The following is a 9030-nucleotide window of genomic DNA, read 5'->3' on the forward strand; positions in this document are numbered from 1 at the left end:
GCATTTGTTGTGGAGAACACACATGCAAAGTGCACCAGATGACATGCCCCAAGTCTTGCTTTAAAGACTGAACACACACAACCCCACACACACCCACACACAGACACATGTTCAGTGTCAGTACACACACCCCTAACATGCAGACAAATAAAATAACATGACCTCGCAAGTACAGTATCGTTTCGTTCTTTTTTTATCCAGAAGCTAATCTTTTTATACAACAGGCCAATGGGATTTGGTGGTCAACAGTAAAATTGCCAAACACACACACACACCCACCCACACACACCCCCCACACCCACCACCACCACCACCACACGCCCACACACCCACACACACACTAATATTCTCATAAACTCCGTATATCAAATACAGAAACTAAGCTTTTTGTACAACAGGCCAATGTAATGGGCAAATGGCACAATTTGGTGGTCAACTGTAAAATTGCTAAATTTGAGTCCTTCTGAACAGGGGGAATCACCAAGAGTGTAAAATGCATTGTTATTTAGTGTCATCTCTGTGCATTCAAATAATGTGTTTATAATGGGAGTCTATGGGGCAAAAACAGTATGAAAGGAAGTTTTAATGAAAATCTGATGCTGCACAAAAACTAAATATGCTTCCAAGTCAATGATGTTACTAATCTTTGACATATCCAAGACTGTGATAACAGGTAAAAAATCTCCTGTTTCCGATCATTTTTTATGTTGAAAGTAGGTCATTTTGCGTGTAATTTTCCCCATATCAGTGACTTTATTTTCTAAATTGGCATTAAAAGGGTTAAAATTTTGATTTATTTTTTAATATTTAGTAGTTTTGATCAGGGCTGAAGCTGATTAACAGATCTGAGCAAAAAAAGTTGAAAAAAATATTTATCTGATATATTTTTACAGCAGTCAAAGTTAGTGGCTGTATATTTAAATATGTTTTAACTCGGGCAAACATACAGATGGACTCAAATAAATTGATTTAATATTTTATTTGATACACATACCAATTTTATTTCCTCTCTGAATTTCATAATCACTTCAGGTAGCATCATGGATAGCAGCTACAGGCATAATTGTGCAAAATCATTTTTTTTTTCTTACTCAGGGATTTGGTTAAGTACATATATAGTCACCCTGCTTGAGTAGACCTGAAAACTAGGAGGTTCTTTTTACTCGACCATATCTGGTAGGATGAATCTCTAACCAGTGTGCAGAATTACAGTGAGTGTGTTTTGCCTGTTATCAAGTGGGTCCATGTGATCACAGCTGTGGGGGCTACAGTCCAGTGGGAGCTTGATTCTAACTGAAAGTATCTGGATGAGATGTCAAGGAAAGTTTTACAGCACAACAGTTGCTCCATATGATTCCCACTGTCTCTGTTTGTTGTGGCTGTCAACATATCTATATTTCTCTTTATATTTTTTGAGAGAACAAATCTATTGATGAAAAGGTTCACATAGTGCGACACCTGCTGGTCATTGTTTTGCAACTAACCTTTGGCGTGCTTCCCCTTGCCATATGTCATAATTATGCCAGTGATATTTCTAATTACTGAGAGCAGACATCACTGTTCACAGTACATCCTCAGAAAACATACTATGGTAGGCTACTTTCATTTTCAAAAAAGACATGGTGCGTTTTTGTCAATCAACTGCACATTAACAGTCAATACAATACGCTGTTGCATTACTTTATTGTTTTTATTTATTTAGCCTAGCTTTTTCTCTTGATTCGACACGCTGGAGTGAGAGCATAATGAAGCTAAAGGCCGTCATAGCCGCCAGTATAAGTATGGTCTGTGATCATAACGTAGTCTCGTCTGTCTGTCGCAATATATTTGTGTTAACATTTCACTGTCTAAAGACCAAGACGTACGCGAGGACCTTTATTTTGAAGAGCACAGCACAAATATAATTGATGGAACACACTAGCCAATCAGAGGCAATGGAGTGCCGAAGGCCCACCCACCAATGGAAACGAAATATTCAGTGGTAAATTTGTTTTGTCAGTACAAACAAAAAAACGAAAAATCAAGCCGAATTGTCGATTTCCGTTTTTTGGCCCAAAATTAGAAAAACGAAAAAACGACCTGTTTCTGGTTTTTGAATGTGTTATTTATACCAAAATATCAAACGGTTAAAACGTACCTTGGTCGAAAATGGATTCCGAATCGTTTATTTTATTCCGTGGGAGCAAACGAGTTGCCATTAGGGAGGAGGACATGACGGTGGATAAAATCGGTCGCATTTTCCAGGTGCTGTGAATGAAATTAAATGTATGATATTTGTACAATATTTAAATTAATGCTCAATGTTATAACAGGCCGCTCGCTAATGCTAACGGTTACATTAAACTAGCTTGAGATGTTCAAGCTAACCCGTTTACCTCAGCTCATGTTGTCAGCAGCGGTCAGCCGCATATATTAACAAGAAGCCTACACCACTTCCGCAAAAGACTGCAACGTCTTCCGGTTGAAAAGAGAGATATTAATTCAAAATCAGTTATGAAAATACGGCCCAGCTGATCCTATTCCCTATTTCCAATCATAAGCACATCAAAGAAAATCAGAAAACGAGTCGTTTTCCGATTTTCGTTTTGAAATCCAAAATCGGAAAACGAAACCAGGGTCATTTCTCGTTGTTCGTTTTCCGATTTCAAAACGAAAAACGGAAAACGACTCGTTGTCCGATTTTGGATTTCCCATCTGAGAACGGAAATCGAATGACGGCGACGTACACGGACCGATACGGAGTCTCGCCTTAACCCGCTTGCCGCATGCGGTTCACAGTATAGGAAGTATAGGAAAATATAGGAAGTGAACATGATAGCAAATCAATTGCATAGGCCTAACTGTAATCTATTGATATATTTGTCTGAACTTTACATACATACAATACATTTTGAAACCATTTGTTCAAGTGAAGATATTTTCTTTTACCTTGCAATAATATTCCCTCTCCTGATATTTTCATAAAGTATTTTGTCATTTGTGTTGCTTCTTCAGAGGACCATCCAATGTACTGGAGGAGGAGGGCCAAGGAGGAACGATTCCTACCGTAGGTAAGCTCTTAAGTAGATGTAACTGAGGTAAATGTGTTAGGGTTTTTGTAATACATGCTTTTGTGTAAAACAGTATTTTGTCATTTACATGAGGAATTGAGTTGGTGGTGGAGAATTTTGTAACCACTGATACTATCAGTTAAACTAGCTCTCTTAAATGGTGGATAAAGATATTGTGTCCATCAGCGCAGTCTGTGGTGAGGGTTATTAGAAGGTAATGGCCTCCAAAGAACACGCGAGGGCTGCCACTGCAGCTGCAGTATACACTAGAATTGTTCAGCAAGTTAACCCAGGCCTGCAAAATATAATTGGCATTCCTAACCTATCCTATCCTTTTCTATTTTTTTACAGACTGCATCATGGGACCTTTGGACACAACCATACCTTGCCTTGTATACATACAGACTGCCCATGCTCTTTTAAAAACTGGAGAACCCTTTGCTGTCACTTATCAAGACAACATCCAGAAGTCGACTCACCTAACTCACCACAAGTAATTCTCTTGTTCACCTGCCTATTGTGTCAAAGACCTGGATTCCCTAGTGAAAAGGAATTTTTTGAACTCATTGGTCATCATCTGAAGAATAATGTTACTGTAAAGTGTGTCTTTGCAGGGTGCGATCACCAAACAAATGTTTATGGGACTTTTGCGACACACAAACATAGAAGGCATGCTCCACATACTTCACAGGATTTCAAACTGTCAAAGGCAATTGATCGAACAGGAGGAACCACTTGTTTTTGAAGCCTCTGAAGAGGATAATGATGCACTGTGCACTTCATAAGCTGAAGTCCGACTTAGTTCTGTTATGTAAAATGCTGAGGTCAGGAGTCCCTGTCTTTTATTTTAATGTTAAGTGTTTTAAGAGAATACAGTAGAAGATTGTTCTTTGAAGGTGTTCTACACTGCACTTTAAGATTTGTTAAGTTTTTCAGTAATTCATTTTAATATTAAAATGTTTAAAACATTAAAATTAATTACAGAAACTAATGCTGAATACACATCCAACTGTTTGTATATGGCAGCAGTTTTGCAATAATAAATGTTTGAAATGAATACCTGTTTTCTTTATTATTCATGTCAATGCTAACTAATTATTTGAAGCACATTACACATTCAAATTATATAAAGGAAGAACTGGTCTGAATGAATAAAATAGAGTAACTCAACTCAAAATTCTTAATTTTTATATAAAGTGTTACCTATTTTAATTGCTTATGGTGTGGTTAATATGTTGATCTTTTTGACACTGGTTAAACTCAAATTATTTGGTTTTTCTTGTAGACTTTACTTAATTTTTTAGCGTACAGTAAAATGCATAATTCTGACTTTTCCCAACTCAAAATACCAAGAAGTTCACAAAACTTGCAAAAAGTGGTTGGAAAATGTTGCCTTAATTTTTTTGAGTTGAATCTAGGTAACAGTTTTTACAGTGTAGATTTTAAACACATGTTCAGTGTTGTCAATTTATGGAACAATAAATATGAATGTGTTCTTAAGGAAAGTGTTCTGAGTAGTCACTGATCAAAATGTATTGAAAGCAATTTTTTAAAATTTGATTTACTATACATTTCAAATAATGACAACCATTACTTTTTTATTTGAGACAACCTAAAATAGTTATGCTCCAACCTAAAATAATTAGTTTGCTCCAACCTAAAATAATTAGTTTGCTCCAACCTAAAAACAATTAGATTGCTCCAAACTTTAATTAGTGGTTGCATGGAGTTAAACTTTTCAGGTTAAACGAAATAAAATTATTTGCTTTGAGTTAATGTCAGATATTTCGTGTGATCGATTACCTCAATTTTTTTAAGTTGATCCAAGTTTTTTATTTTTTCAGTGGAGAGACACTTGAATCCATGCTTAGGGTCAGGTTGAAATTGTTTGTTTACTGTAGACAGGCACTGTCTACAAAGTAACAACCTAAACAAAATATTATTTTAATTTCCAAATAATCACAGAAATATGCAGCATTTATTTTTCCTGTAATAGACTGTATAATAACAGTATGAATACAGAAATATACTGTATGTCTGGTTTACACACTACTACTGTAAAATTACAGTATATTGCTGGCGTCTTTGCTGCCAGCTCTTTACTGTAAATTATAGAAATACAGGAATATACTGTTTTTATGGTTTACAGACTAATACCGTAAAGTATTTTACGTTTAAATACCGTTAAAATAACGGTATACTGCTGGCGTCTGTGCTGCCAGCTCTTTACTGTTATTTTACAGGAAAATTGTTTACAGTGTATATGTCTAAAGTGACTAATGTGAAATCTGTTTTAATTGTCCTTAATTGTCCTTACCTTGTCCATAACTCTTTAAGTTGACTTCAATTTGTCCAGCGAGGGTGAAAAGATGGTGGACAAAGTTTCCAGAGGAAACATAACAATTTTCTGTTTTCTTAACATGACTGAGACTTGTAGACTTTACATCCACCAAGATTTAAGGGGTTATACATGACTGAAGCATGTTCAGAGGAGAACATAACAAAATCATGCCTTCTATATGAAATGTATACATGTAAACTGAACAATCCAGCTTTTCCCCTTTTTTCAGTGCAGACTTTAGAGTCTCCAACATGTCTGTGGAATTCATGTCTCTTTGTCCAAAATCCCAGGTTTCTAGTCCTAGCTGTCTTCATGTCTTCTGTCTTTATATTCTAGTTAAAACATCAGAGCCCTGTAAATATGAGGGACAGACAAAATGGAAGAAAACATTACCCACAATCCTCTCTGCTCCACTCTACAATTCTGGGTGACATTAGAAACTAGAGAAGCTTCTCTTTCTACTGAAACCTAGCATCACATAGCTGGAGCTAACCAGCTAGCCTCAGCTAACAGAGAGAGCAGCTCACCTGGCTCAGACAACATCAGTGGCCAGGTCCTGAGACATTGTGCTCAGCAGCTAGAGGACATATTCCAGACCCTGTTCCAGAGCTCCATGGACAGCAGCACCGTCCCTCATCCTTGGAAACACTCCACTGTCATCCCCATCCCCCAAAAAAGTAAAACAAAAACTCTGAATGACCTTCGACCCATAGCTCTCACCAAGCCATGGAGAGGATCATGAAACACCACATCATCAGAGCAACAGACTCCCTGATTGGCTCATTCCAGTTTGCATATCGAGCAGGCAAAGGCGTTGATGATGCAAAGACATTCATCATGGACAGTATCCACAAACACCTGGAGCACCCCGACTCTTCAGCCAGACTACTGTTTGCAGATTTCTCCTCAACATTCAACATCCTGCAGTCCCACATCCTGGCCACTAAACTTTCCTCCTGCTTCCATCTAGACGACCAGTTCATTCTGTGGATCCTGGACTTTCTCACCAACAGGTCCCAGAGACTCCTGGTCAACAGCACCTTCTCAGACGTCCGTCTCACCTGGACTGGCTCCATCCAGGGCTGCATGCTATCACCCCTGCTCTTCATCCTGGACACTGATGACCTCTGATCCACACAGCACAACTGACACCTGGTCAAGTATGCTGATGACACAGTTCTGTCTCTGCTGTCGTTACCCTCACATCACCACGGACCAGCTCTTCAGGAGTTCATAGAGTGGTGTGACAGCTCACACCTGGAACTGGACGTCAGTTAAACCAAGGAGATGGTGGTGACTTACTCCAAGAAGCAGAGGGACCTGACTACAGCAGCTACCACCATCATCCATGTGAAGCCATGGATGATGGTGGTGGAGTTCAGATATCTGGACACCATCTCTGACAACCTGCTGAACATCTTCTCCAACACTACAACGTCTCTACCTCCTGAGGAAACTCAGCTCCTTTGGATTCAGCAGAGACGTTCTACAGACTTTTTATTTCAGTTTTATTGAGAGCATCATCACCTTCTCAATAACCTGCTGGTTCCACTCCATCAGCCTCCACAACAGAAACCGGTCATTGGCCTGCCTCTAAGAACTCTATCACATATTCAGTGGTGGTTCTACATTGAATTACTTGCCGGGGCGAGACCCCCCTCAGAGCCCCCCAAAAATGAATAACACAAATTTTTCACAAACAGCCATGTTTTATTATAACAATATAAGTGAAACAGAAACTTATATTTCTCAGTTACACACATCCTTCAATAGAACATTTGAAAATCACACTATTGCACTGATGCCTCACAGCAAGAAGGTCACTGGTTTGAATCCATGGGCCGGCCGGCCTTTCTGTGTGTAGTCTGCATGTTCTCCCTGTGTCTGCGTGGGTTCTCTCCGGGTACTCCGGCTTCCTCCCACCGTCCAAAGACATGCTCATTAGGTTAATTGGTGATTCTAAATTGGCCGTAGGTGTGCATGTGAGTGTGAATGGTTGTCTGTCTCTGTGTGTGGCCCTGTGATGGACTGGCGACCTGTGTGTAATTGCAATTGAACTATTGCAATTACACACAGGAAACACACCTTTTAAGGTGCACAGTCTCCTCCTCCAACATAGGTAGGTAGATGTCAGGTGTTGTCTAGCAGGGAGGTGGGTGGCTCACAATCACAATCACACGTCCTCCACTCAGTGTTTCAGTGTCTCTCCTCTGGACGACGTCTCTGCTGCCCCGCCTGTAAATACATATTCCCTGTAACTACTGTTTACTTTCACTTTACTTCTACAGTCTGTTTACATTCTCCATGGACATTTGGATAGTCATAACATTTATGGTAACTTGTATATACTTTGGTAATTTTGTACCTTCTTCTGTTTATGTGACTTTGCACCTTAAAATGTCTGTACCTGTACATTTAGCTGCTCACTTGTGCCTTAAATTGTAATCCATGGGCCGGCCGGCCTTTCTGTGTGTAGTCTGCATGTTCTCCCTGTGTCTGCGTGGGTTCTCTCCGGGTACTCCGGCTTCCTCCCACCGTCCAAAGACATGCTCATTAGGTTAATTGGTGATTCTAAATTGGCCGTAGGTGTGCATGTGAGTGTGAATGGTTGTCTGTCTCTGTGTGTGGCCCTGTGATGGACTGGCGACCTGTGTGTAATTGCAATTGAACTATTGCAATTACACACAGGAAACACACCTTTTAAGGTGCACAGTCTCCTCCTCCAACATAGGTAGGTAGATGTCAGGTGTTGTCTAGCAGGGAGGTGGGTGGCTCACAATCACAATCACACGTCCTCCACTCAGTGTTTCAGTGTCTCTCCTCTGGACGACGTCTCTGCTGCCCCGCCTGTAAATACATATTCCCTGTAACTACTGTTTACTTTCACTTTACTTCTACAGTCTGTTTACATTCTCCATGGACATTTGGATAGTCATAACATTTATGGTAACTTGTATATACTTTGGTAATTTTGTACCTTCTTCTGTTTATGTGACTTTGCACCTTAAAATGTCTGTACCTGTACATTTAGCTGCTCACTTGTGCCTTAAATTGTCCCCCGGGAACAAATAAAGTTTTCTGAATCTGAATAATTATGCACCACATGGTGACTTGTCCTGATAGAATCTGATCCATGTCTCTGTTTTTCCAAAAAGTTTCAAAAACGGCAACTGGACTTGTAGATTTTTAGAGAAGACGTTTCATCAGTAGCTTCTTCAGTCCTGGGGGACTGGTGGGAAGTCTGAGGTTTAAATAGGAACTCCTCCTGAAAAACTTGCTTGTTATGCTAATAACCAGAAACTGGTGCAGCTAATTTCCCTTAACGACTGGGTACTTACCTGTTGTTGAGGGGGGACTGTTTTGTCCCTGTCCTCTTCCCTATGAATGGTTCTCTAACGACTCTTGTCCGTCTGAGGCTCCAGTGTCCAGGTGTGAATGAGACTGAAACTTCTTGGGGACAGAAGTTCAAACTGTAAATAGATGTCAGATTAAATCTCAATCCATCTCCTCTGTTCAGTGAAGGTTTTTCCAGTCTGACATAGATGCTTCCTTTACTCCTCTTTCAAACCATCGGTCTTCTCTGGCTAAGATCTGGACGTTGTTATCTTCAGACCACACACCATGTCGGGTCCTGCTGCC

General features: G+C 39.7%; 1 long non-coding RNA gene across 1 annotated transcript; it reads left to right on the forward strand.

Moving 5' to 3' along the window:
* The first annotated feature begins 334 nt into the window (after nt 1-334).
* On the forward strand, nt 335-4692 carry LOC311502026. Its single transcript, XR_014699534.1, has 3 exons — nt 335-2244; nt 2995-3046; nt 3402-4692. It is a non-coding gene; the product is annotated as an uncharacterized lncRNA (long non-coding RNA).
* The last annotated feature ends 4338 nt before the right edge of the window (nt 4693-9030 follow it).

The sequence above is a fragment of the Chelon labrosus genome, assembly GCF_963514085.1.
Source record: "Chelon labrosus genome assembly, chromosome: 17".
Lineage (NCBI taxonomy): Eukaryota > Metazoa > Chordata > Actinopteri > Mugiliformes > Mugilidae > Chelon > Chelon labrosus.